The 27,571-nt window shown below is 43.8% G+C and overlaps 1 pseudogene; it reads right to left on the bottom strand.

Moving 5' to 3' along the window:
- Positions 1-19,174: 19,174 nt before the first annotated feature.
- LOC147718780 (uncharacterized) lies at positions 19,175-20,132 on the bottom strand (annotated as a pseudogene).
- Positions 20,133-27,571: the final 7,439 nt, after the last annotated feature.

The raw sequence follows: 27,571 nt of genomic DNA on the forward strand, positions 1-27,571 counted from the left end.
CGCCCCCAGCTTTGCGAATTTATTCGTGGGGTGGTGGGAGGAGCAGGTAGCCTGGTCGCCTGGTAATAAGAAATGGTATGACCTTGTGAAATGTTGGTACTGGTATATCGACGACCTCTTTATAGTTATGGAGGGTTCAGTCGAATTGGCCAAAGAATACATTGAGGTACTCAATACCAATCACAATAATCTGAAGTTCTCAGGAGAAGTGAGTCGAACTGAAGTAAATTATCTCGACTTAACAGTTTTTGTGGAGAATGGAAGTTTACAAACTAAACTCTTCCATAAGGCGACCGCTGGGAATTCCACCTTATTTGCGACCAGCAGCCACCCGAAGAGTTTAGTAAATAGTATACCGTATGGAGAATTACTTCGGATAAAGAGGAACAATACTAAAGAACAGGAGTTCCGGAAAGCGGCGAGCAGCAGCATACAAAGATTCAAAGCTAGGGGGTACAAAGATGGGGTACTCAGGCAGGCTTTGAGCAAGGTTCACAACCTAGAAAGGAAAGGGTTGTTAGAAGATAAAATAGACAAGAAAACTGATGGAGGGTCGTTTAGACTTATCACGACCTATTCTAGTAATGCTGCAGATCTCAAACGCAAAATGCGTAAGCATTGGAATATCCTGATGACGGATAATGTCATAAAACAAGATTTACCCTCTTATCCTTTGGTGACTTTTAGGAAAGCAAGAGCATTGAAAGACTATTTAGTCCATAGTCACCATGAAGAGTTCAAACCTAAACCCAAGTCAGAACCCATGAAAGGTTTTTTTCCCTGTGGTCGCTGCAAGGCGTGCAAAGCAAGTAAACGCACTGTACAATATCATGTGCCAGGGGTGAAACAGCCTAGAAAAATACAAAAATTTGTCACCTGTACTACGCCATACGCTGTGTATTGTCTGACATGTCCTTGTGGCAGAAGGTATGTAGGCAGTACCACGAATCCAGTGAAATTAAGAATCTTAGAACACCAGAGAGCAATCCAGAATGCAGATGTGAGCTATCCTGTAGCTAGACACTTCGATAAAGAACATGCACGGAACAGGGATCTGTTATCGTACTTTTGTCTAGATTCTGTCCCCTTTAGTGTGAGGGGGGGGGACAGATTACAAAAACTCAGGCGACTTGAATCGAGATATATAATCGATCTGCAAAGCAAAATGCCTATGGGACTTAACATGCATGAGGACTTGGCTGTCCATTTAATATAACTGAAATGGTAAATATGAAATGTGAATGATTAACCATAATTTTTGCTCCCTTCTATCTTCTATCTTCTATTTTATATATGAATGGTTGTATGTTACACATAATTCGGTTGACTTTTTGTACCATCACGTTATCTCGATGGGGTTGATCATTTGCCCATACAGGGCAGTATAACTGCACCGGTGGTGCAGGTCTGATGACAGCAGGATATATATTGTATAGCCCATTATGGGCGTGATATTGATAGCACACTTTATCGAGCCATAATGCGATCTATTTGATTTTTAGATACTCATGAATTGTATGTATCTCGTGGTATTCTGTATATATGTTATATCATTATCCAATCACTGACCCACTCTAAGATGGTGGCTATCTTTCCATCATCGAGTCTTATTTCTATGTCGAGTTGATTTGACACGTGATGGTTTAAATGGAAAGTGTTTGCCGTGTTCTCCGTTTCATTACTGAGGAAGGCCGAGTGCCGAAAGCGCGTTTTAAGAGAATAAACTACTGTGAGTTTACCCTGTGAGTGCTGCTTCCTGATTCCCGTTTGAGTGCGGGGAGGGACTTTTGGAGCTGATATATATATATATATGTATATATATATATATATATATATATATATATATATATATATATATATATATATATATATATATATATATATATATATATAAATATCCGCTCCACTCGCACCAGCCTGATAAAGAGCATGCACGCAACAGAGAATTGCTTACTTTCTTCTGCTTGGACTCTGTCCCTGTGAGTGTTAGGGGTGGTGACAGACTCTTAAAGTTAAGGCGGTTGGAATCACGATATATTATAGACTTGTTAAGTAAAATGCCAACTGGACTGAACATGCATGAGGATCTAGCTGTACACCTGGGATGATTTGACTTGAATTGACAGTAACATTGTTTCATGTTCTCTAATGGTTTTCAACTAGAATGATGAATGAATTTCTAATGAATTTTTTCCATGAGGGTTGTGATACGTTGCAGACATTATGATTGATTTATGCCCATCCAGGGCTTTATAACATAAAGAGGAAAGTGGGACTATGAGTTTGAGTTAATATTGTGGCCATATGGCGTTTGGGATCAATTTCGATCTCCATATCATTCTAACACTGTTATATTTGTATGATATAATTGCATTTTGCACCCACTCTGAATTGGCAGACGCCGTCTGAAATTGTACTTGCCCATCCAGGGCGTGATTCTATGACCTAAGTTATACAGTCGCATTGTGGGTTGATAATGGCCTTAGTGTGCTTTTTCAATAATTGGATAGTCAAGTCAAGTCAAGTCAAAGAATTTATATAGCGCACTACATACCCAGAGGGTCTCAAGGCGCTAAGGGAGGGGAGAAGGATTACTTGTCAAATATCCACGTTTTGAGTTGCTTTCTGAATGCTAGGTGGTTCTGGGTAAGGCGAAGGTAAGTGGGGAGTGAGTTCCATGTTTTAGCTGCCAGGTATGAGAAGGATCTGCCTCCCATGGTATACACTTGTGTATTATTGATAGCATATGCGATTAACACATTACGACTACAACCACTCTAAGATGGCGACCGCCACTTTTTCAATTTTGATTTGTGATGGTAGTCCTATCTTTATGTTTACTACCCGTGCAACGCGGGTGTTTAAATGCAAGCTGATGTTTGTTGCCAGCGTCTCATTACTGACGAAGGCCGAGTGCCGAAAGCGCTTTGTGAGAGATTAAAAGAACTTTGTGTAACCTATCTTTGGAGTGCTGCCTCCTGTTTCCCGAGGATTGCGGGGAGGGATTGTTGAAGCAGACATATATATATATATATATATATATATATATATATATATATATATATATATATATATATATATATATATATATTACCTACTGGCGGTCGCCAGTAGGTAGTTATAGTTAGGATTTTTTTCAATGTTAAATCTCAAAATTCTATTTGGAATAACTTTGGCGCCGGTTGACGAATCTGCCTGAAAATTTCCTCAAAATGGCCTCTTCGAGCTCCGGTCCTTCTCTGAAAAGTTTAGGGGGGAATCGTCAAGCGGGGGCCGAGATAAAAGGGGGTCCCAAAATGCGTTTTCCCCATGTTAATTTCCACAGGGCGGTCGACCTCACTTTTAGCCCGAACGGCTGAATGGATTTCCACGAAACGTGGCCAAATTGTAGGGACTGGTAGCCCGATGTGGCTTTGCTATGTCTCAAGATATGTGCTCCAATGGATTTTGAGTAATTTAGGTTCAAAAAAATATATATATCTATAAGCGCGCCCCGGTACGCGCACCGGGGCGCTCACCAGTGCGCTACGCGAGTTCGCGCGCGGAAAGCTGATTGGCTCTAGGGTGTCTGTAAACATTCCAAACAGTCCGGAGCGGCCGCCATCTTGTGTCTCGGTAGGATCGAGACACAAGAGGTGGCTAAAACAAAGAAGGGAATGACCAAAAGGGGGCAGGCTAGACCCCCCCTGACCACCTAGGTTTAATGTGGGGGCCATAAAAGGACCTCGCGGGGCAAAAAAAAAAATAGATATTTTTTTATTTGCGCGGTGGGAGCGCCCGGTAAGCGCACTGCGGACCGTACCGGGGAGCATACCCAGGAGAAAAAAGAATGACAGAGTTTTTTAAAAATGTAGGTTTTTTTTGTGAATTGGAGGTAGTTCTAAAAAGAACTGTTTTTTTATTCTTTTTGTTGTTTTATATTTTTTTTATTGTTTTTTTGATTTTTTTTACTTTTTTGGCTTTTCTGAACAGTTTTATATTTTTTTTATTTTTGATGGGGAGAAACAAAAAACAGGGAATTATAAACGGCTCAACTGGAGCAAAAAAAAACAGGAAAAAAATTAGGGTTTCTTCAGGCACTTGTGGTTATAACCAGCAATGTTGATGAGGGTAATACTCTTCTCACCATAAGTAATGGTTTTGCCACAATATATGCAAACAAATTTGAAATCACCAAACTTAGTTTGTATGTTTGGAACCATCTGACTTGCCTCTGGACCAGATGGAGTGGGTTCTTTGGTTGTTGAGGTGCTGGCAGACGATTGTGGAAGGTTTCTGCACAGTTCTCTCCCTTCTGCTGCAGAATAGTTATTGGGGTGCAATCGTTGCATGTGCGGAATTATTGTGTGATTCCCAAATTCATATTTTTTTGCAGGGTTCCCCCTGGATAGTACAGCGCCACAGATGAGACAAGTCACCATTGCAGCGTTTACCTTCTTTGCACCCCTTGGGATTTAAAAAAACTCCCATATAAAGTGATCATTAGGTTTATATGGGGCATTGTCTTCAGGCAGGAAATGCCTTCTCTGCCTTCTCTCCTCCTCCTCCTCCTCCTCCTCTTCTTCTTGACCACCAATGTGATGTTGTGGTGGTCCTTGTGGTGGTGGTGGTGGTGGTGGTGGTGCAGGTGCTCCAGCTAATGCTGCTACTGTAGCCATTTCTCTAACAATAGAAGCAGGTCTTCCTCCCTCAAACAACAAAGTGAGAATGAGGAAAAAAGGTGGGGCTTTCATCATTTGGAAAACAAAACTGTTCTGAACCAATGAAAAGTGTTATTTTCAGGGTACATGACCCGGGATTTCATCATTTAGAAACCAAAAGTGTTCTGAACCAATGAAAAGTGTTATTTTCAGGTCACATGACCTGACACGCTGATGCTATGCACCCCGGGGGCGCGTAGCGTAAGCGTGTCAGGGCGCGCCCTGGGAGCGCTTACGTAGCGCGATCGTATGTGCTCCAGCCCTTCCGGGTGCGCTTACGCGTGATACGTGATAACAGGCATCACGCGGCTACGTGATACGTCACAATGATGTTTTCGTTTGCGGCAATAGCGCAAACGGGGCGCTCACCGGTACGCGAACCGGGGCGCGACAAAACTGCGCTTACTGGTAAGCGCATCGGTACGCGCCCCGGGAGCGCTCCGGGGCAAAAAAATAAAAAAAATAAAAATATATACATAAAAAAAATAGTATTACATAAATATACAATATAAAATTCATTATAAAAAATATTAAATTTCATACCAAAAGAGATTTGCTATTAAAAAACCTATTAAATTCACTGAAAAAACCATAGGTTTCACACCAGTTATAGTTAGGAATTAGCATTTAAAAAACCTATTAAATTCACTGAAAAAACCATAGGTTTCACACCAGTTATAGTTAGCTGGAAATTTTACTGACATAATACCATTGAAATTACCACGTTATAGTTAGTTGGACTCACTATAACTTGCGCGTGCAATGCACTGCTGATGACGTCACATATTACATCACTCATGACATGGTCCTCCTGTCGGTTGACGCGGTCCCTTCGGGTGATCTGGTATCCGTCCGGGATGGCGATGTCGGGTGCTGAGGAGGCGTTCATACAGGTTTCTGTGAGGAAGGCGACGTCTGGAGAAGTGGTGTCGAGCAGGTTCCATAGTTCCATGGCATGTCTGTGGACGGAGCGGGTGTTGAGCAGGATGTACTTCAGGTGGTTGCTGTTGGTGCTCGGCTTGGTGGGAGCGGGTGCGGTGCAGGTCCGTATGCAGGAGAACTTGCAGGATTGGCAGGTGAAGGGTCCGTGGGTGTGTCCTGGGGTGGCTTGGTGGCAGCCGGGGATCCGGCCGGTGTTGAGTGCGATGAGGGTGGCAGCGGCGTACGTCCGGCGGGTGGGATGGCATCTGCGGGGACCAGGGGTTCTGGCGCTGGGTGCGGTCCAGGCGCAGACGGGCTTGCCTTTGGCGTGCCTTTGGCGCGCCCACTGAGCGTGAACGCTGCACGTGCATGTGGACTCCGCCATAAGTGGCGTAGTGGGGGGGCGGAGCGAGGGAGGAGCAGCTGGGAGGCGGAAGCGGGATGGCGAGTGGGGAGGAGAGCGGTGATGCTGGACGGAGTGGGGGTGGGGCTGTGGGGGAGCAGCGGCAGGGAGCGGGGTGTATCGGTGGATATACTGCCTTTCATATATGAAGTTACTCACACATATTCCACTGAGACATCCATTCACTCACCAACACATTTATACACACACTCACCCACCCATACAGCCTTTCACAGAGACACTCTTGAACCCATACACCCAGTGAATCACCCACTCACACATCTATGCACAGTCACCCACCCCCCACCAACTCACAGAGTCACTCAGGAACCCATAGAGATACTCAGACAACCAATCAATAACCCATATAGACAGTCATGTAGCTACTCACCATCACATACAGCCACTAATACACCAACTGATAGACTGATACAGACATTTACACAGTTTACTCACTAACCCATGCATTCAGTAAGACATATTTAGTCACTCACTTATATAGTCAGTCACGCACCTACTAAATCATCCATTCAGATACTTATACACCCACTCATTCTTCAATACAACTTAGCATATATCTATACAAAACATATTTAAACTTTACAGAAACACACATTCACTGGATGATGTCATTAGTGATGTCATCAGTGATGTCATTTGAGTTGTCATGAGTGATGTCATCAGTGATGTCACCACCATGTCATGAGTGATGTAATATGCGACCTCATCAGCAGTGCATTGCGGGGGCACGAGTTGTAGTTATCTCTACTAACTATAACAGCCGAATTTCTCTGGTTATGTACGAGTGAAATGTCCAACTAACTATAATGTCCCTGATACCTGTGGTTTTTTCAGTGAATTTCCAAGGTTTTTTAAATGCTAATTTCTAAATATAACGTGCCTGAAACCTATGTTTTTTCAGTGAATTTATATATATATATGTATATGCAAAGAGAAAACCTCTTATCTGGCCTATCTTATTATCCGTGAGGGAGATTCGATGTTGTCATGCTAACCCAGGTATTCAGGTGTGATACCGGCTGTATATGATTTAATATCTGATAGAATGGGGAATGTGTCTTGAAGAAACAGACTAGTTTTAAGACATTTTATGGGACATACAAATTATTGTTCAGAAAAGTTTAAGGATGTTTTTGCCTAATTTGAAAGAATAATGTGAATTGGTTTTCTGAATTACTATGTTTGCAATAAATACCAAAAAAGTGTGAGAAAAAATAGTATAAAAAAAATTCTAAAAATCTTTTTTGATAAACAAACAAAACTCAATACAAGACAAATTTTGTGTTTAGTTTCTATGCTGCAAAATAAATGTTTTGTTTAGAGTCTTTACCATTTGAGAAATAAGATAGGCCAGATACGAGGTTTTCTCTTTGTATTTATTTCCTTCCCGCCTCTTAGGCCTCAACAAAATAGGGGGTACCTTTGTGCTTAATTGTATATCTATGTATGTGTGCATATATGTGTGTGATCAGAGGATGAAGTCCACTGGTGTCCTGAGGTACGCAGGACACAAGGGGACCTCATCGCCCCACCACCAGTGCACCAGAAGCCGTGTTTGCAGAGTGGTGTAAAAAGGGGTGTGGCCTCAGACCACCTCTCTGCAACACAGCTCTGTGGTGCTTACTGGAGGTAACTGGTGGGCTAGGTGGCCGCCAGGGACCCTCAGAATTGAAGGGGAATTAATTCCTCAACTTAGAATGCACCGGGGGCAGGTTTGCAGAGTGGCGCAGGGAGAGGGCAGTGCCTACGGCGAGTTGCCGGTTCCTCTTTTTGTTATGGGAGGGGGAACTGCGTGGCTCCTCATCCCTGGGCCACTTTTGGCCCCTGGGAACCCATACCCCGGGGTTTGGCAGTCTTGTTTTCTTTTTTTAAAATAATTTTGGAGAAGGGGACAGCATGGCCCCCCTCCAGAGGCCAATTATGGCCCATGGGACCCCACCCCCCAGGGCATGGACAGCCTTTTTGTTTTACTTTTTGTTTTGGGAGGGGCTGTGTGGCCCTTCTCATCAGGTCACTTATGGCCCTGGGGACCCCATCCAATGTAGCCGGTCTTTTCGCGGTTAAAAAAACAAACACATTATTATAGGGGCCCTCAGGGGCCACTTCCGGCCCCGGGGACCCCATCCCCGGTGTCTGGCCTCTCCATTGGGGACTGTGGGGGGATCCCCAATGACCCCACGGTCCCGCCGGCTACCCGCCTCCTGCGGTATCCAGGGTTGCTTTTGAGAAATCGGAGCTGCTAACATGCAGCTCCCCTTGCTCAAAAGCAATTCTGCTTTGCTTCATGTAGCGAGAGCAGGTTTCCTGCTCTCGCTTCCAAGAAGCGAAGCAGAGTTTGCTATGACAGCTCCTGCCCTGCCATAGCAAACAGCAGTGTCCCAGGGGTGGGCAGCCTGGGACACTGCAGGAGCCGGCCTTGGTGGATGGCCGCCCCCATGGCCATCAAGGGCTCCAGCAGGGAGGCTGTGTGGCCCTCCTCCCAATGTTTTAAGCCCTGGGGAGGTGGTGGTCTCTGTGGCCTGTGGGTCCGTAAAGGACCACTGCATTTCATTACAGAGTGTCTCGAGGAGGTGGTGGTCCCCGGGCAGTGTGGGGGCCCACAAGGCCCCCACCCCTATTTAATTTATCCCGGGGAGGTGGCAGTCCCTGTGGCAGTGTGGGGCCGTAGTGCCCCTTGCAGTTAATTAAATAGGCCCCAGGGAGGTGGCAGTCCCTGGGGCTGCGGGGGCCCCATGGGCCCCTGTAATTTAATTTGCGAGTGACCCCAGGACCTGGCCCACCCGCTGGCTTTCAAACACAAAGCTTGGGAGCCCGCCCTTCGTTTTATTTTATTTTCGCGGCAGGATTCGAGACCCCAACGCAAATTCTGCAGTTTAAAAAACAATTCTTTTTTGGGCTCTAGGAGTCCTTGTGGGACCTCCTGAGCAGACCTAGGGACTCAGGGTGTTTCTACCATGCCCCCTTTTCTTGTTTTTCACCTTTTGTTTTGACTCTTTTCTTGTGACTCAGTGACTGAGTCACAATATGGCTGCCGACACATTCTGAATTAGAGTGTTGGCAGCCAATCAGAATGAAGCTCGTGTTCGGGAGGGTTCGTGAACCCTCCTCAGAGCTCAAATATCGAAACTTTTCTTTTTCTAATTCCTCAGGAACTACTGAACAGATCACCATTTTAAAAAAAGGTCTCTTTCTGAACCAAGGGCTACCTTTTTGCCAAATTTGGTGTAATTCTGTTCAGCAGTTCGGGCTATAGTCTGTTCCAATTTTTCCTATGGAAATTAACATGGGGAAAACGCATTTTGGGACCCCCATTTTTTGTCTCCCCCTCGTGATGAATCACCCCAAAACTTTCAGGATCGGAGCTGACCTGAGCGGGCCATTAGTTTTGAAGATTTTGCGAAGATTCGTCAAATGATGCCAAAGATATTAGCAAAAGAAAAAACACTTTTTGAATAGAAACCACCAGTAGGTAATATATACATGTTCCCCCCTAAAAAAAAGTGACATAATCTATTTTTGTATAACAACACTTTCACACTGCAAAAACATTACAAATATCATACTTATAGTTTCTAATTGAACCCAGTACTGCAATACATTATTATATACCATATTTTATACTTTAACATTAACATATTAATAGTAACATCAACCAAACATTCAATGAACTATAACTCACCCTGTTTGTAAGTAGTAGGTGCAAAAATGTTTTCTTGCCAACATACATTTATATATTATCACAGGTGTTTTATTCCATTTGTAATGGTGAAATTAAAACATCTACGTATGGCAAGTTATAGTTAATTGAATGTTTGGGTGATATATATATATTTTTATGGAAGTCTGCCGCTACATCGGTACTAACTTGTAGTGTAGTTCCTATATTCCCAATAGGCTCTGCACATTGGAATAAAATAAACGACAGTTTAGATGTAGGACTGAAGTCAACTAGGTCTCTATTGAATATGTTAGACTTAATTGTGAATGCCAGCTAGCTCAGAGGTCACTAGAAACTTTCTCCAATACACAAGAAGGGAATAGTTTCTGACAACCATATAACATGACAACTTTGTTCCCCAAGAATAAGAAATATATCTCCTGAGTCGCAGAAACAATAGATGGCTATTTCACTCAGTCAATCGTGCATGCTTGGTTTCACCAGAAGTGCAGAGAAATAGAGAGACAGGCGTTTTCAATAAAAAGGTTATTTATTGAGCAGTCTTCTTTCTCATGCAAGAGAAGTGAATTGCTACAATCGTAATACTTGCTATGAAGTAAAGTGCATACAGTAAAAAAAGTATTAAGAAATAATACTGTAAAAGCATTTATATGAAATAGATAAAATACATACAATGATAAATAATGACTAAAAGTACTCAACTAGTGCATCTAAAATACGCCTACCCCGGTGTACCTAACCTAAGTCTAGTACAAGGGAAGAAGTAAGTGAGGTGTAGCTTGACTTAAATAGTTTCTGCCAAGAATCTATCCAAGAATTCTCTAAGGGTCTAATCAACTCTGTACCTTGGTTATAGAATGAAGTAGGTCTTGTATCTCTCTCTCAGGACTCGATCTCCCAGTAACCCACTAGGGTAGCAGGGAAACACTGGAGCTGGATTTCTCGGCAGGAGAAAAGACAGCGTCTCTCTCAGTGCCTCAGCAGGGAGGGTCGTCTTCCTTCGGCACTCGCATACAGCAGGGCGTCGGGCAAGTAGTTAGTCGATCTGCTCCAAAACCACTGTGTCTTTGCTAGGGCAGATGCTGGTATATTTATACCTGGAAGGTGATGAGTTTGACGTAAGGGTGGACATATTAACGTCACCAAGAACTCGAAGTTCTTTACACACTCCAGGAGTTCTGGGACAAAACAATACTGAAGCAGGGAGAATTCCTGTACTGTTGAAGGCTGGTTGTCTTCAAGAACTCATTGTACTCTGGGAGCTTGGTGGAAGTAGCCATGTAGTATTTGGACTGCATTGGCTGTGTCTAAATATGGTTATGATTCTTATGCCTATATAAGGATATGATAAGTTATATCTATGTAAGGGCATAAATCGGGAAAATTACACTAGAGCCCTAGATACGTAACAACAAACTCAGGAGTTCTGCAGTACACTGAGAAGTTAACATTGAATCTAATAAGGTAAAAATTATCTTGCCAGCCTATAAGAAGCTTGCCTGTTTTGTCTTCTGGTACAGAACTCTAGAGAATTCTTCCAGTGCATCTGCATCCTCTGGTATTGTTTTGTGGGAGTTCAGGCAGCAAAGGCTTAAAGACTTGAAGGTAAATGATTAATAAGTATGTATAAACATCGGAGTGGTGTAGAATTAAGTGGTGCACAGTAGAGTGGCGTACAGTAGAATAGTGTATAGTGTTGTGGCGGTCAGTACAGTGACATATACTGAGGTGGCATAGAATGGAATAGCGTAGAGTGGAGTGTGGTTACATACAGGGTATCACGTGCAGTACTGTGTGGTAGACTGGAGAACGGGACAGTGTGTGCCATTCACTGTAGTGGTGTACATTACAATATCATACAGTGAAGTCCTGTAGAGTGAAGTGGCGTATAGTGTAGAGGCATACAATGTAGTGAGGTACAGTGCAGTAGCACATAGTATAGCGATGTAGAGTGCAAGGCATACAGTAAGTACTGTGCAGTGCAGTGTTGTACATCGGAGTGGCATGCAGAGGAGTGGCGTAAAGTAGAGTGGCATAACTGTAGTGCCATACACTAGAATACAAAGCAGAAGACTAGCATACACTTGCAAGAAGCCTTTCCTAAATGCAAACTATGCATTTAATATGATACACTGGAGTTGCATACACTGCAGTGCTCTACTTTCGAATAGTATACCATGGAGTGGTGTTGAGGGCAGTAGCTTGAAGTCACGTACTGTGAAGTAGTGTATAGTGGAGTGGGACAAAATGGAATGTATAGAGTCAAATACTGTACAGTTAAGTGGCATAGAGTGTAGTTGTATAGAGTGAAATACTGTACAGTGGAGTGGGATACAGTGAAGAGGCGTTGAGTGCAGTGGCATACATTAAAGTGTTGTAGAGTGGAAAAGCATATAGTGGTGTCTTGTACAGTGTAGACGTGTAGAGTGGACTGGCATACAGTAGAATAGGTACAGTGGAACGCTGTACTGAGGAGTGGCGTATTGTGAAGCGGCATACAGTGGATTACCTTGAACTGGACTGTTGTACAATAGTGTGGCATATAGTCAAAAGCATACGGTGAAGTGGTCTAACGGGGTGTGGTGTAGAGTTGACTGTGATACAGTGGAATAGCGTTGAGTGGAGTACCACACAGTGAAATAGCATACACTGAAGAAGCTTACAGTGGAGTGGCATACACTGCAGTGGTGTAAATTGGAATAGTATGGAGTGGAGTGGCGTAGAGTGCAGTGGCTTAGATTGGCATACAGTGGACTAGATTACAATAGAGTAGCTTACATTGTAATCGCAAACAGTGGAGTGGGGTACAGTGGATTGACATAGGGGCACATGCATCAAGTAATTTTGTGTTCGCAATCACAAAATGGCCTTTTGCTATGCATGAAAGTTTTCAGATTTACAATTTAGGTAATCACAAGATCATGTGATTTACCTAAATTGCAAATGCAAATAGAGAATCACAATTTGTGATTCCCTAATGCTCATGCAAGACGCCTTTCCTAATTGCAAACTGTGTATTAGGACACGCTAATTGACATCAATTTGAAGTTGATGTTAACCATGTGTATACTTTCAAAAATGCACAAAACTGCATTTTTCACATGCCCCTAGGGCATATGCGTGCCAAACATGTGCACATTTATTTACTAGGAGGGCCTTAGGCCCCTGGCACCCTTGCCTCTGCATTACCTAATTTGCAATTACCAATTAGTTAATCAGGATTTAGACAATGCATGACCATTCCCACCTATGGGCCTTGATGCCCATTGGAAAGAATGGAGTTGCAGTAGCGGATGGCGATTCCCTAATTGCAATTGTGATTCTTAAGGAATCACAATTAGAAAATCGCTATTTGCACCCTGTTTTGATACATTTCATTTTGAGATTACCATAGTGATTTCTTAAAAATCACTATTTGCTAATCGCAAAAATTAGGGTTGATGCATGTGCTCCATAGAGTTAAATAAGGTACAGTTTAGAGGCTTACAGTGTAGCTATGTTTACTGGAATACTTTATATTTGAATGGAATACTGCGGAGTGTCGTGCAGCGGAGTGGCCTGAATAGGAGCATTGTAAAGTGGAATAGCATATAGTGGAGTTTTGTACAGTGTGATGGTGTAAGGTGCAGTGGCATAAAGTACAGTACCATAGAAAGGAGAGCTTTACAGAGGAGTAGCTTACAATGGAGTGGAGTGCACTGTAATAGCAACAGAGGAGTATTTTTCAGACTTAATGTACTACAGTTGTAGTGTTTGGTTTATGTTAACAGGCAAATGTTATTTTAAACCAATCAGCATGGCATAAAGTGGAGTGGGAGGATGGGGAGTGCCGTACAGTTCCCTGGCATGCAGTACAGTAGCGTACAGTTGAGTAGCATACAGTGGAGTGGTGTACATTACAATAGTATACAGTGAAGTGGCGTTCAGTGCAGTGGTGTATAGTGGGTACAGTGGAGTATGGTTCAATGGAGTAAGGTACCTGACATTATAATTATGTACAGTGGAGTACTGTATAGTGGAGAGGGGTACAGTGCAGTGGCATAAAGTTGTATAAGGTAGAGTTCAGTGGCATAGAGTGTAGTTGTGTAGAGTGGAATACTTTGGAGTAGAGTGGGATACAGTGGAGTGGCGTAGAGTGGAGTGGGTTCAATTGGAGTGGTGTAGAGAAGAAAACCATATAGTGGAGTGTTATACAGTGTAGTTGTATTGAGTGGAGTGGCGTACAGTACAATAGCTTAGAATGTACAACTTTAGAGTGCAGTGGCATACAGTGGAGTGTGGTATATTTTAATAGTAATAGTATAGTATATTTCAGAAGTAAAGGACTTAATTTGTACTGTTTCCGCTCCATTAGCAGGCCAGTGTTATTTTAAACAAATCAGCAAGCTTCTTTTTGAAGTAGAAGAAGTTATACAGAAGATCAATTTCTGGACATTTGTAATCCTATACTGTATTGGTAAATATGGTTCTATAACCTTAAATTCTACTGAAATAGCTGTATTTAGTGAGAAGTTTGTTAAAGGTTAACGGTCTAGTTATTGTAGAAATAAATGGCCTTGACTTGTACAAGTCCAATGTCATATTAAACTAATCAACATGCATCTTTTATAAGTATAATATGTTGCAAGCCCCATCATTGAGATGTACATTTTTAATACTATTGTCTACCGGTTAGTATGATAAAATGAACTTCACTTAAGTAGTTGATATACTCAGTTGTATGTTAAAAGTTAGCAGTCTAGTCTTTCAAAGAATCAATGTGCTTAAGTTGTACTGTTTGGGATATGTTCTGAGCCCAATCTCATATTGAACCAATCAGCATGGTTCTTTCAGATGTATATTATGTGACAAATAAGATCATCTGGCAATATTGTAGGGTATTATCTAAAGAGTTCACTTCACTTAATTCAGTACCCGCTTATTGAAGCTATTACTTTGTGATAAATGAAAAAATGCATAGGCGTCGATTACGATGCAGCAACGACGGCTCCGACCATAATAGGCTCCTCTGTTTACTTTCCGACCTCCTAATTAAAATATACTTTGTCTGAAAGTAAACAGGCTGGCTACGGATGGGCTCAGAGAGCCTGTGGGCCACTCAGAATCCGGCCAGTGATCTCTCAAAGATGGGCCTTTCCGTCCTTGAGATTACAGTGCATGGTTTCCAACAAGGTTTCCATACCAGCCTGTCTGACTTGGAAACCATGTCAGAAATAGTGTTTGGGGGCTCCCAGCAGGGCCCCCTTTAGTGCATGTCCTCCGGTTGGAGCCTGAGAGGGCATCTATGGTGCCACCCTGTTGATCCATGTACCTTGCGGTAGGCATCTTGCGGTGACTGCCACGGGGTGCTGGGATGAACTTGCAACTCCCATTACACTATGGGAGAATACATTTACAGCCATATTGCATGCTCCCATAGAGAGATGTGGGAATGCGACCAAACAGTGTTCGATCGCATCCTAATGAGGCATCGGGACTGCTGACCGGGTGTTGGTTGGTCCCAGGACTGTGTCAGTGCTGGGCAGAAGCAATTCTGCCTGATATCGAAATCAGGTGCTTAGTGTGTTGATAATTGGACACAGCTATATTTTTGGATCAAGAGAGTATGCCAAAAGAACAGAAATACAGCATAATTTAGGAATTCTAAATGTTGACATCACATGGTTGTGAGAAAGAGATTGAAGGTCGAATAACATGTTCCTCTCACTTCATCACTTTGTAAATGTCAGCATCCTCATGTCATCATTATTCAATGTGGAGGCAATTGCATTGGTTACCTAACAGGTGTAAGAAGAGAAATTGACATGAATGCAACTTTTACATCTTTGATACATTTATTTCCTAACACCCATTTTGTGTATATGAAAATTTGCCAATAGATCTGATGGAAATACTCTACAAAATACTCAGAAATACAAACTAAAAACCTGCAGACATATCAACAAAATGATGTCTGCATTCCTAAAAGATCACAACATGTCCTCCATGTATTACCTCAATATTCGGTTTTCAGATGCTTCCCTTTAACAAGCTGATGGTGTCCAATTCACTACAACTGGCAATAACATCTTAATTTCCAACATGCGCCAACTCCTACCACAACATTTGTAAATTCCCAATATTTAGCCAACTTAAGATGGGCTTTAATATATGTCAATAAGTATGCGTTATTCTTTTTTAAATCAATATATCGCAACTTTTAACTGTACATAAGGCAACTATTGCAACCTCAGTCTCATTAAAATTAGAGTCATAAAGCATTTTTAACGCAACATGTCATTGCTTTTAAAAAAAAGTAAAAGTGCTGTGTAAAACAACATGGCTGCAATTATGTTTCTCAGAAGTCATCAATAGCCAATCAGATTATCCCTTTTCATCACTATGTACCAACGGCCACAGATGTAGCTAAAAATAAAACTTTCTAACGTAATGTTTACTTAATTTCATTGCTTGCAGTAGCCAGAAGAATAAGCTACACCATCTAATATGCAATGCTTCCAAATTTCACAAAAATCCAGTTAACAATATTTGCACCATGCAAAATACAAAAGTCTATGAAAAATTCAGGACTAAATGGGAAACATAATTCAAGGCAGAACGACCATGGAGGACTACACCACCATCTGAATAAAGTATGTGGCAGCAGGGGCATGGAACTGTGCCAAACCTGCAAACGGCACCACAGTTTTTTAATTAAACTGAGCAAGTTGCTTTCTGAGACCCACTGGAGGGCTTTGAATATTTATACATGACACTGTAACAACGCAGAACCCACAGAAGGAGAAGAATAGACTCAACACACTATAAATTCCAGCATGCATTGGGAAGTCACTCACCTGTGAGGCCCATCAGTGGGCAACTGACTTCATTATGAGGTAGGTAAAGGAGTGTTTGAGAGAATCTGCAAAGTTTCAGGAATGCCTGTGATTAAGAAGCTAGGGGCACCGAAACGTGTCAGACACAGCATCTGACTGGAATGCAAAATGCTGGTTCTCCTGTAAATAAAGAATTCAGATAAATTGGCTGCTGTTGAGTGTGTCCTCAATTCAGGACAAAATGGAAACCATATATATTTTTTCTTTTCAATGAAAAAAAGTAAATGTTAAAGTGACCTTATGAGGGGGGAATGTTGGGAAGGTGAAGTATCCTAATTTTCTAAACTGATATTCCCAGACCTGTATCATGTTAGCAGGTACTCCCATTTCATGGTAAACTTCCATTCTTCTCTCAAATTCTACTTGGTCAGAAACAACAGTGAACGTAACATACTTGTTGTCCCAGTCTGAGACGTTTACAAATGCTGTATTAATTTTTGCTGACTGGAGCTGTATCTGACCATGTATGCGGCAAAGGAACAGGTGTAGGAGACATTTGGCAGTGGCCGGTGGAATCTCTTTGGGAATGAGCAATTTGTCTGCACCTACAGCATGTGGAATGTATGAGCACACAAAGCAGGAATCATTTGTGGCTTTCCTCCCCACCTCCCTCATGTCTCTGTACCACATATTATCTAACAATGCATTATGGGTACCATCATTCTGTACTGACATACCAGGGCGCTGGGAGAAAAAATCAGGCATAGAGTGTTGTTCGAATGTGTACACAACTGTGTCCTGGAGATCACTAACCCAGTTTGATATTTGTTCTGTGTCTTTCTCCTTACGTTGTGTGCGAGGGGTATATCTCCTTGGTGTTTTATTGCGACCCATTTTATACCTGACACTCCTTTTATGCTGACGGAAACGTCTAGGGACACCTTTCCCAGGGGCATTTACAGTGATATCAAGTACCCTGTCCCACTCGGTGTGGTCTACAGAGGGTGTGGAAGGTGTCGTGGGTACAGGGGTGGTGCAGCCATTGCTGGTGTATTCTTCATCTAGTATGTTACCAGGACTTGTTTTAGGCATGTGATATCCTACTGAGATGGTAGGCCTAACTTGACTTGATATAGCCTTCTCTCTCTCTGCTTGTAATGCAAGCCAATGTAATATAGCCATTGAAGCAACGAACATAACAAATAATATAAGAGTGACTGTACATATCTTTTTAACTGAAATCTTGGTAAGAGGCGTTGGTCTGTTACTGTCTCTTATTCCATAGACCCTCATTCGATTTCCATATTCACAGTCTTGGATCGTCATAGGAAATAAGATGCCCTCCTTCCTGTTGAAGTTCAAGTCTCTGTTGGTGCCGGGTGGATCCTCACGTGGTTCAAATGAACCCATGCTTTGCGTTCGGCAATTCGGACCGCAGTGGGTGAAGAGTCAATGACCAGGTATGGTCCCTCGTACTTAGGGTCTCTCCACTTCCGCACTTGCTTCTTTATGAAGATCTGTGTTCCAGGGCGGATAGGCAAAAGTTCATCGGAAATTGTGCCGTCCTTTTTCTTTGTCTTGGATGTCTGAATGGAAAGAAACCTAGCAGCACGGGTTAGGGCACACAAATAATCAAATAATTCAGCTTTTACAATCTCAGAAGACGTTTCATTGTCTACTTTAGGTCTGGTGGAAGGAACAACCATATTCATTGATCTGCCAGTGACAAGCTGGTGAGGTGTGAGGTGATGATCAGAGCTGGGGCTGTTCCTGAGTGCAAACAAAGCAATTGGGAGGCAATAGAGCCATTTTTTTCCAATAGTGGCACTTATCTTGCTGATCTTGGCTTTGAGCAATCCGTTGAGGCGCTCACAAATACCATTGCTCTGTGGGTGATAGGCTGAAGTAAGTTTATGTTTAAGTCCTAACATGGTGGCTATCGTCTCAAAGATGGAGTTTGAAAAATGGCCGCCATTGTCACTGCGGATAGATTCTGGTAATCCCCAGCGACATATGACCTCACGAAGTAGGAAGGTAGCTGCGGCCTTTGCGTCACAATGGACACAAGGTCCAGCCTCAATCCATCGTGAGAAGGGACATACTACCACGATGAGGTATCGGTAATTGTTACATCTGTCAAGCATGTCCACATAGTCAATGTGGAGTTCCCTAAAGGGACCCTTAGGCCTTGGGATTGTTGAAGCAACTGTTTTCATAGCTGGGTTGGGTGAATACTGCTGACAGATAAGGCACTGATGGACAAAGAGTTGTATCTGTTCATGTGCATTGGGGATGAACCATTCTGCCTGCAGGTTAGAGGACATGATATCACGAGGGACATGTGTAGGAAGGTGCAGCTGGGTAAGTGCTATTTGCAAAAGAGCCCGTGGCATGACAGGCTTCCCTGTCATTGTCTGTCTGTAAATAAAATCTGAGGCATCCTGTTGTACTCCCCTCTTCTTCCATAACTCTTTTTCTTCAGCTTGGGCACTTTCTTGTATCTCTCTGAGGTGCAACTGTGCAATGATGTCAAACTGCTGTGTGTCATCAATTGTATATGGAAGTGTTGGGTCGGGTGTATCTGGGAGTGGTGACTTACTGGTGTCCTCATCTGCGTTCTGCATATCTTCCTGCGCTATTGGGGGTGGATTTTTGGCAAGCAAGATGGGGGTGCAGTCAGTCTGTGTCGGGGATGGTTGTTGTGTACAACTTTGGCCTTTAGCTGCTGCTTTAGCAGCCCAATCTGCCATTGCATTTCCTCTGGAAACAAAATCTTGACCGTTCGTGTGTGCTGCACATTTCACTACTGCTACTTCTGCTGGCAGTGTCAAGGAGTCAATTAGTTCTGCAAGTAACTGTTTGTGCATTACAGGCGTGCCATCTGTTTTAAGAAACCCGCGCCTTTTCCATCTCAATATGCTGGAATGCGTTGTTGTGGTGACATATGCTGAATCAGAGTACACAGTAATTCTTTCATTAGCTCCATGCTTCAAGGCGGCTATTAATGCCACCAACTCAGCTGCCTGGGCTGAGTAATGGGGTGGCAATGTTATCTGCTGTACAATGTCTAGAGTGTCTGAGGAGTTATTCTGTTGTGCTCTGACTACAGCTGCCCCTGTATGCCTGATCCCTGTCTCTTGATCAATCGTAGAAGAACCATCAACAAAGTAAATTACACTGTCTGGTAATGGGTCTTCCTTTGCTGTGCCTGACTCATCTGGGCAGTATGTGGCACAATCATGGGTGTCATCGTCAGCTGTCGCAATCGGATGTGCAAAGAACGTGGCTGGATTCACAGTGTGGCATTTTACAACCTTCAATGAAGGCAATGACAGTATGACTTCATATCCTGATACTCTCTGTGTGGTAAGAGTTGTTTTAGCTTTCTGTATTATTGCAAAGACAGCATGCTCAGTGTACAGCGTCAGAGGGGAGCCCATGACTATGGGGGTGCTTTTCTCAACGGCGAATGCTGCTGTTGAAAGAGCCTGTTCACAAGGATAGTGGCCTTTCATCACTGAGTCTAACATGCCACTGAAGTATGCAATTGGTTTGGGACCCAAGGGGTATTTCTGGGTGAGGACTGCTGTCATGACCTGTCCATTACAGTGTGTGAACAGATAGAATTCCTTTGTATAATCAGGAGATCCCAACACTGGTGCATTTGTAATCTCATCCTTTAATTTTACAAAGGCTGATGTCATTTCAGGTGTCCAGTCAATCTTGTTATGCCTGTCCTTAGCCATTTTGACAGCTTTCAAGAGTGGTCCAGTTATAGTAGCATAATCAAAGATCCACTGTCTGACATAGTTCACTAGTCCCAGGAACTTTTGCATGTCCTTAACTGTCTGTGGTTCTGGAGTATTCCTTATTGCTTCTACTCTTCCTGGTGTAACTCTTCTTCCTGATGCTGAAATCAGTTGGCCTAAATACTGTACTTCTTCCTGACAGTATTGTAGTTTTTGCTTGTCTACTTTGTATCCTCTATGTGCTAATGTTGTAAGCAGGGCAATTGTATCTTTTCTGCACTCTTGCTCTGTCGCACTGCAGAGGAGTATGTCATCGACATATTGCAGCAAGGTGCTGTCACATTGGAAATTTGATAGGTCATCCTTGACAACTCTGTTAAATACACTGGGGGACTCACAATAGCCTTGAGGGAGCCTTTTGTACGAAAATTGCCTATGCCTGAATGAAAATGCGAATAGGTACTGGCTTTCAGGATGCAGTGGGACACTGAAAAAAGCATTTTTCAGGTCAATGACGGAAAAGTACTTTGCATTTTGTGGGATGTTAGTAAGGATCACTGAAGGGTCAGGGACGATGGGAAACTCAGGTATCACTATGCTGTTAATCGAGCGAAGATCATGTACTAGCCTCCATTGATTTGTTTGTTGTTTCCTCACAGGAAAAAGACAGGTGTTGCAAGGTGAGATACATGGATATATCACACCTTGATCCAGTAATGCTTGAATGGTGGGGGCTATTCCTTCTTCGGCTTCTTTGGACAAAGGGTACTGGCGCACTCTGGGAAGAATGGCGTCAGGTTTCAGTGTCACTTTGAATGGTTCTGCTGATCGAATGAGCCCCACATCATTGGGACCTGTAGTCCAAAGGATGTTGGGCACCTGAGCTAGGTCTGAGTCACGTGCTTCATCAATTACTGTGGGTTGTGTTGGTGTTCTGATTTCAACTGTCACGGACACGGGGACTGGAATCTGGTATACAATGTCTTCTCTATCACCAAATAATTCCTGATCTGTAATGTCTCTTACCCGATGTCCAGGCTCAATAAAAATGACACAGGCCCATGACTGGCCATAGTCATCACATGCTATAAAGACACCATATGTTGGTGTCATGTTAAAACATTGTATTCCTAGGATCATATTTTTGTCTGGGCCTGGCATGTCCTGTAATTGAGGACGGAAAAGAAATTCTTTGGGTAGCTGTACAGTGCGCCCCGCCATCTCTGGTGAGTTGGTAATGACCATTTGCACAGCTGTGGAGAATGCTAGTTCATCCACTGGGCGAGCTCTAATTTGGTCTCTCATGGAAGAGTCCACAGTGACAGCCATCATTCTTGCCAGTGATGTGCCAGGGATGGAGCAAGTCATTGTGCCTTTTTCATCAAAATGAATTGTCATGTTTAATTTGGCCATAAGATCACGGCCCAATAAATTTACGGGGGATTCTGTCGAGTAAAGCAGTCGTTGCTGAATGTTTTTGCCTCCTATTTTCATTGGTACTGGCTTGGTGAAAGGGACCCTTGTGATTGCCCCAGAGAAACCCTGTGTGTCTACACTTTGATTGGAAATAGGCAGTGCTCCCTCTGTTATACAGGAAAATGTTGCACCTGTGTCAATCAGAAATTTATACGTTTTGTTGTTGATCGTGACATACACAACTGGGTCCTCTCTAATATTTGTGAGGCACGACAACAAGGGACACACTAGGGTCTTCTGTGGGCTATCTTAGCTGGTGTACCTTCCAGCCTGATGTTGCTGAATTGTACCCTGCAGAACCGTATTGGCGGGCTGCAGTACTGTGGCTCCCTGAGGTACAAGAACCTGTGTCTGTGGCACCATTTGGTACACAGGCCCCTGTTGTTGAACCAGTTGTGGCTGTATCTGTTGGACTGGTGTCTGTAATTGTACTTGCTGCAACATTGGCTGTTGCTGTCCTGCAGACGGGTAGGTGTACACTACGTTAGGCTGCAGTGGCTGTGTCTGCTGCTGAACGTATTGCACTGGTACCTGGACTTGCTGTGGTTGGCCTCTGCCTGCTAATTCTTCATGCATTTTAGTGCGGCATTCCCTTATCATGTGTCCTGGTCGCTGACAGTGGTAGCACAGTGGGGGTCCTGGCTGCTGTGTGGGTCTTTGATAGCCCATCCCCCTACCTCTTCCTCGCATTCCTGATGACCTTGTTTGTCTGTTATCATAATACTGTTGTTGCCTCTGATTGTTTCTGGGGTGTTGTGCCTGTGTCTGCTGGACTGCTGCCTGTGTGTCTCCTTGTAATGCGCTCTGGGCATTTTGTGGAAATTGGGTGACAGTAGTCATTTGACTCACTGGTGTGGCTACCATTATTGTGTCCACAGCCTCCTTTTTCTTTAATTTCTGTTGCACCAATTTAGCTGCCGCATTTTCAATTGCCACCTGCCTCTTCTTCTCCTGCTCTTGCTCCTTTTTACAGTAGTGAATGATATGGTGTTGTATTTCTGCCCATGGTTTGCATTCCATTGCTACTATTCCATCTAATTTTTCTTGCACAGCAGTTGGCAGTCCCTTCTTAATTGTATGGTAGAAGAACCTACAATTGCCTCCTGTTATATCCCATTTCTCTCCTAACTCCTGTTGCCACTTTTCCTTCATTCTAGTAATGTACTGTGCAGGATCTTCATTGCTTTGCATTGTCTGAGACATTAGGGACCCGATATCTGGGATATCAGGGAACTTTCTACGCAGCTCACTCCACAGGGCAGACCTTATTGTATTAAAAGGATTACCATCCAATTCCAAGTTTGTGATGGAAAGTCTGTGGTCAATACGTGTGAACATTTCCTCTGCATCCTCTCCAATCAGGGAAACGAGCAGACTTTTCACATCTCCAGCAGCCAATGGCACCCCTGCAGTGTTTTTCTCAAAGGCTTGTATCCACTTCCCAGCACCCTCTGTGAGGGGCGGAAGTTGCTTTTTTAAATTGTCCTTGTCCATAAGGGACCAAGGGGTGTAGATGGGACGGTCCTCGATATTTTTATATAGCAGTGGCAGCTGGCGCAGCACCCCTGTGGGCCTTGTGCTGTCATACCTGCGTGCGTATTTCTGCCATATTCTCAAGCCTCTGCGCATGTAATTGTAATCCCAGTCTTCATCTCCCTCCCCCCTCAAGATACAGTCTTCAGCTGTTGCCATGTCCTCAGGGTGAAAAGACCCTTCTCGAGGCCACACCATCATTTGGGGGGCTTTACTTTCTGTCCATTCTGCCAAGTCATCTGTGAATTTGTCGCCATAATAGTTACTCCCTTCTCCTAGCACCACTATCTCATATGGTGTCAGATCTTTGGGTGACACCCGTCCTGGCCTACTAACGGCCATCTTGTACAGTGCTCCAGATCTGGTGGTGCGCAGGCGTGCTTTACCTGTTACATCATATTCTTCTGGGATGTCGTCAGGTCTCCCATGGTTACCTAACACTGCGATATTCTCTACCTCTGTCCTCCTTTGCCTGTATCTCCTTTCTGCCCGTTCAAGCACATTGGACAGTCCTAAGTTATCAATGTCTACCTCTCTGAGTTGGGCCCTGCGTGGTGCGGCTGCAGGAGGTGATGCCTGACGCACAGGTGTCTGTGGCAGTGACCTCTGGGGGTTGTAGTTAGGGAATGCGCGAGGGGCTTGTGTTATGTTAACTGCTGTGTTACTCTGTGGTGGGGCCTCACCCTGGGCCTCATTGTCTAATTGTATCCATGGCCTTTGCTGTGGCCTTGTTGTTAGGATCCCACCACTGTGTTGCCTTACATCATTTGCACCTCTTGCCAATTCATTGAGTGTCGGTGGTTGTTGCCTTTCACTCAGCTGGCCCAGCCCACCCATCAGTTCTGTCATTCTTTCATTTTTTCTATCATTTTGTAAGGGCCTTTGCTGATAAGTTAGTGCATTGTCAGTGGCGTTTCCCACGCAATGCTCGAGTGGCATGTCCCCAACTGTCCTGCCTGCTCCATGGTATAAATCCTGTTCTGTCCTCCACCTAACGATATCTCTTTCATTCATTATGCCAGGGATACGTTGTTCGCCATCCCTGTTCTCTTCAAGAAACTGTATCTGGCGCTCTTCCTGTCTATTGGGACTAGTATTAAGGGGTCGCCACTCCTCTTGGAGTGTTTGTGCTTCGCTATTCTGCTGAATAGGCGTCAGAAACGGGCCATAATGTCTAATTCTGGCCTCAGATGTGCTGTGTTCCCTTCCAATGGACATCGGGGCTGGGCCGTGGGGTCTGGGGAGAGGCATGTGAGAGCTGTGCTGTGAACCACCTGAGACCCTATCACTCTCTCCATCTTCATCTAGCTGGGGGCTTGGGGTACTGGATGCACGAGTCATCTTTATAGTAAACTGTGCATCAATCTGTCCTGCAATCTGACCTGATGTTCCAGATGTGGCACCCTGCATCACTTGGGCTTGGGGTCTCAGTGTTTGGTGCATTTGCGCACTATCTTGTGTACTTCCTTGCAGACCATTTAAAAAGTCTGGGGAGAAGGCATCACGGTCTGGGACAGAGATATCTTCATAGCCTACGGCTGCCCTATCATTTGTAGTTTGTTCTAGGTCTGTTTTAAGAACCAGTTCGGGATAAATTCGAGATTCAGAGTAGGCAGGTGGGGGTGCTGTGGGCATTTCGGGTGTTTGGGCTGTGGGCGCTTGGGCTGTGGGTGTTTGGGCTGTGGGTACTTCAGGTGTTTGGGTACTTGTGTCATTTTCCCTAAAGACAGCCCACATAGCGAGGGTGTCCTTACGCTTTTTGAGTCTATTACCAGAGTATTTACCTTCCAAGAAAGTTCTCGCATGGTCTAGCACTATCTTGTCAAAAGTCCCTTCTCTGGGCCAGGAATGTGGCGCATTTCGTGTAAGTTCATGCAATTCATTACAATGTTTTTTAATGCGCTTTTCCTGGTCTGTAAAGTTTTTTATCACGTGTTCCAGGGGCGTTGTCATTGTTACTCAGCGTGGGGTGGGAAAGTGATAAAAGGTGTACCTCCACTGGGGGCTAAAGTCAGAGTCACCGTCTGTAAATCTGTTGTGTCTATTCCCAGAGTAGATATTAGTGCCAATATAACTGTACCCACTAGGGGTGGGACCTGGGCTGAGGATACTGAAGGATCCTCAGTAATGGTAGTAACGCGCCCGTTCTCTAAATGTATTGTGATGTCAAATCTATTGTTTTGTGCGGGCTGTTTGTTCATATCCTAGAGTTATCTTGGGGGGCGGGCAAGTGGTGGCGGAGAAGTCTGACAATTGTGCTCACTGCTTACTATGCGGTTTTGTAAATATGCCCACAATAAGGGGCAATGTGTTGTGAAGGGGTGTCTCTGCAGTTGCTCAACAATGCTGGGTGAAGGCTGCTGCCCCAGCTGCACGTGCAGCTCTTGGGCGTGTTGCTCACAGGCCAGGGGCAAGTCGGGAATGGACAGTCCCTGTAGGAGCAATGTGTAGAATTCGCAGTCTGATGAGGTACGGGAAACGTGTGGGTCTTCCTGTCTTCCCTGGCAGCTTGTGCTCAGGGACGATGAGGTCACCAAGGGCGGGACGGTGAGGTCAATAGTTCTGCAACTCACTAAACTTTCTACTGAATGACTTAATTCTATAGAAGTTTCCTCAACAGTATGTGGTGTTGGTGGGGTCACTCGTGACGCTTGCAAGGGTATGTGTGGTGTCTCTACCAATGAAGTGGAATTCTGTGACACTTCACGTACGAGTTGACTATTGTCAATGAGGGGTGTGTGAGTCTGCACTGGGAGGCACAGTCGCGTCAAATGTAGTGTAGATATTTTTATCTCTGTGCCTTGCGTGAGTGGGAGTCCCAGCAGTGTCCACGCCTTAGCTACCAAGGGGATCTGGCGTCTGTCAAGTTTAGTTATAGTTCGTGCGTCAGTGTTCTGTATTGCCACTATCTTATCGTCCAATATGTGCAGGACCACCTCAATCTGATTCTGGCCACCCTGGCTCATCTGTACTTCCTTTTGTTTATATGTATATATATGTATTAGAAACAGGCTGACCTCCTGTCAGTTTTTTCGGGGTCGGGGCAGTTTACCACAAGCACAATGCTTCTATGATGACTGGATACCTCTTATACTCATGTATCCTATTCCTAACGTGGAATGCAGCTAAAAAAGAAACATTTCTTATTTATTCTAAACGATCTGTAGTCTAAAAATAACGCAGAGCAATTCCCTGAGACTTCCCTTGTGAAGCCTGCAGTTGCTTGTAGAGGGAAGGGGAAATCCTGAATGCCAGAAGTGCACGCAGTTTAATAGCAGCAAGAAAAAAGGAAAACAATAAATATGTATATATGTGACAACCGTGGGGCTCGAAATGCCGTAGCTTATAGACTCTCTTCAGTCAGTCAGTGGCAGATCAACATACATGGGAAACACAGAAATGCATTTACAATCTCCCTAGTTATTGAATCTCGCTACAAAAACAGTTCTCAAGTGATGGTCACAAAATATACTAGCAGCAATTGTTACAGAAATTCGATGTTCACAGTTTATAATTAGCCAAGGAAAGATGAACAATCACAATGCGCTTATATATCAATAGTATAGTATAGTCTCGCTATAGTCAGCCTCTGTGCCAGCCAGTGACTCCTAACAAAAGAGACCATGAAAACAGTAAGGATCATATAAGTTAGTTCTATGAACCTAGAAATATATTCAACATTAAACACTAGGCGCTATCATACAGGCCTGTGCCTGAACAGGTATCTAAAAAGAGAAAAATAAAATGTAAACACTTCAACAATTCTTTTACAAAAATCACGCTCTATGGCCACTAGAGTGTGCTAGAGTGCTCCTTATACATGTGAGGCAAACCAAAAATAATTAATAAACCACGTTTAGCTTGGCAAAAAATATAATGCCTACAATATGAGCATATAAACTTCTTAGTCCCGCACAGAACTCTTCCCTTGACATACAGTAGGGGATATCACAGCTAAATTAAGGAAAGATCAAAGGTCACGGTAGCTAATCGGACCTGCTGAAACTCCTTCTTTCTCATGGACTACTGACATGAGAGATTACCTCGTCTCTGTCACTCCTATCAAACAGAGGATCACTTGCACGAATATACTGAAAAAGATGCTAGACGCAACCCTTTCCTTCCTTGACACCCTGTTGCAGATGCATCAAAGGTCCTCCCCCTCTCTGGAGAGGCTCCACAATAAGCTGAGAGACCTGCCACGTGCGGCCCTCCTTCCCTGAAACTTCAGAGGGTCACTTAAAAAAAAAGCCTAAAAGATGTACTAAAGGTCC

The sequence above is a fragment of the Lissotriton vulgaris genome, chromosome 4_1, assembly GCF_964263255.1.
Source record: "Lissotriton vulgaris chromosome 4_1, aLisVul1.2, whole genome shotgun sequence".
Lineage (NCBI taxonomy): Eukaryota > Metazoa > Chordata > Amphibia > Caudata > Salamandridae > Lissotriton > Lissotriton vulgaris.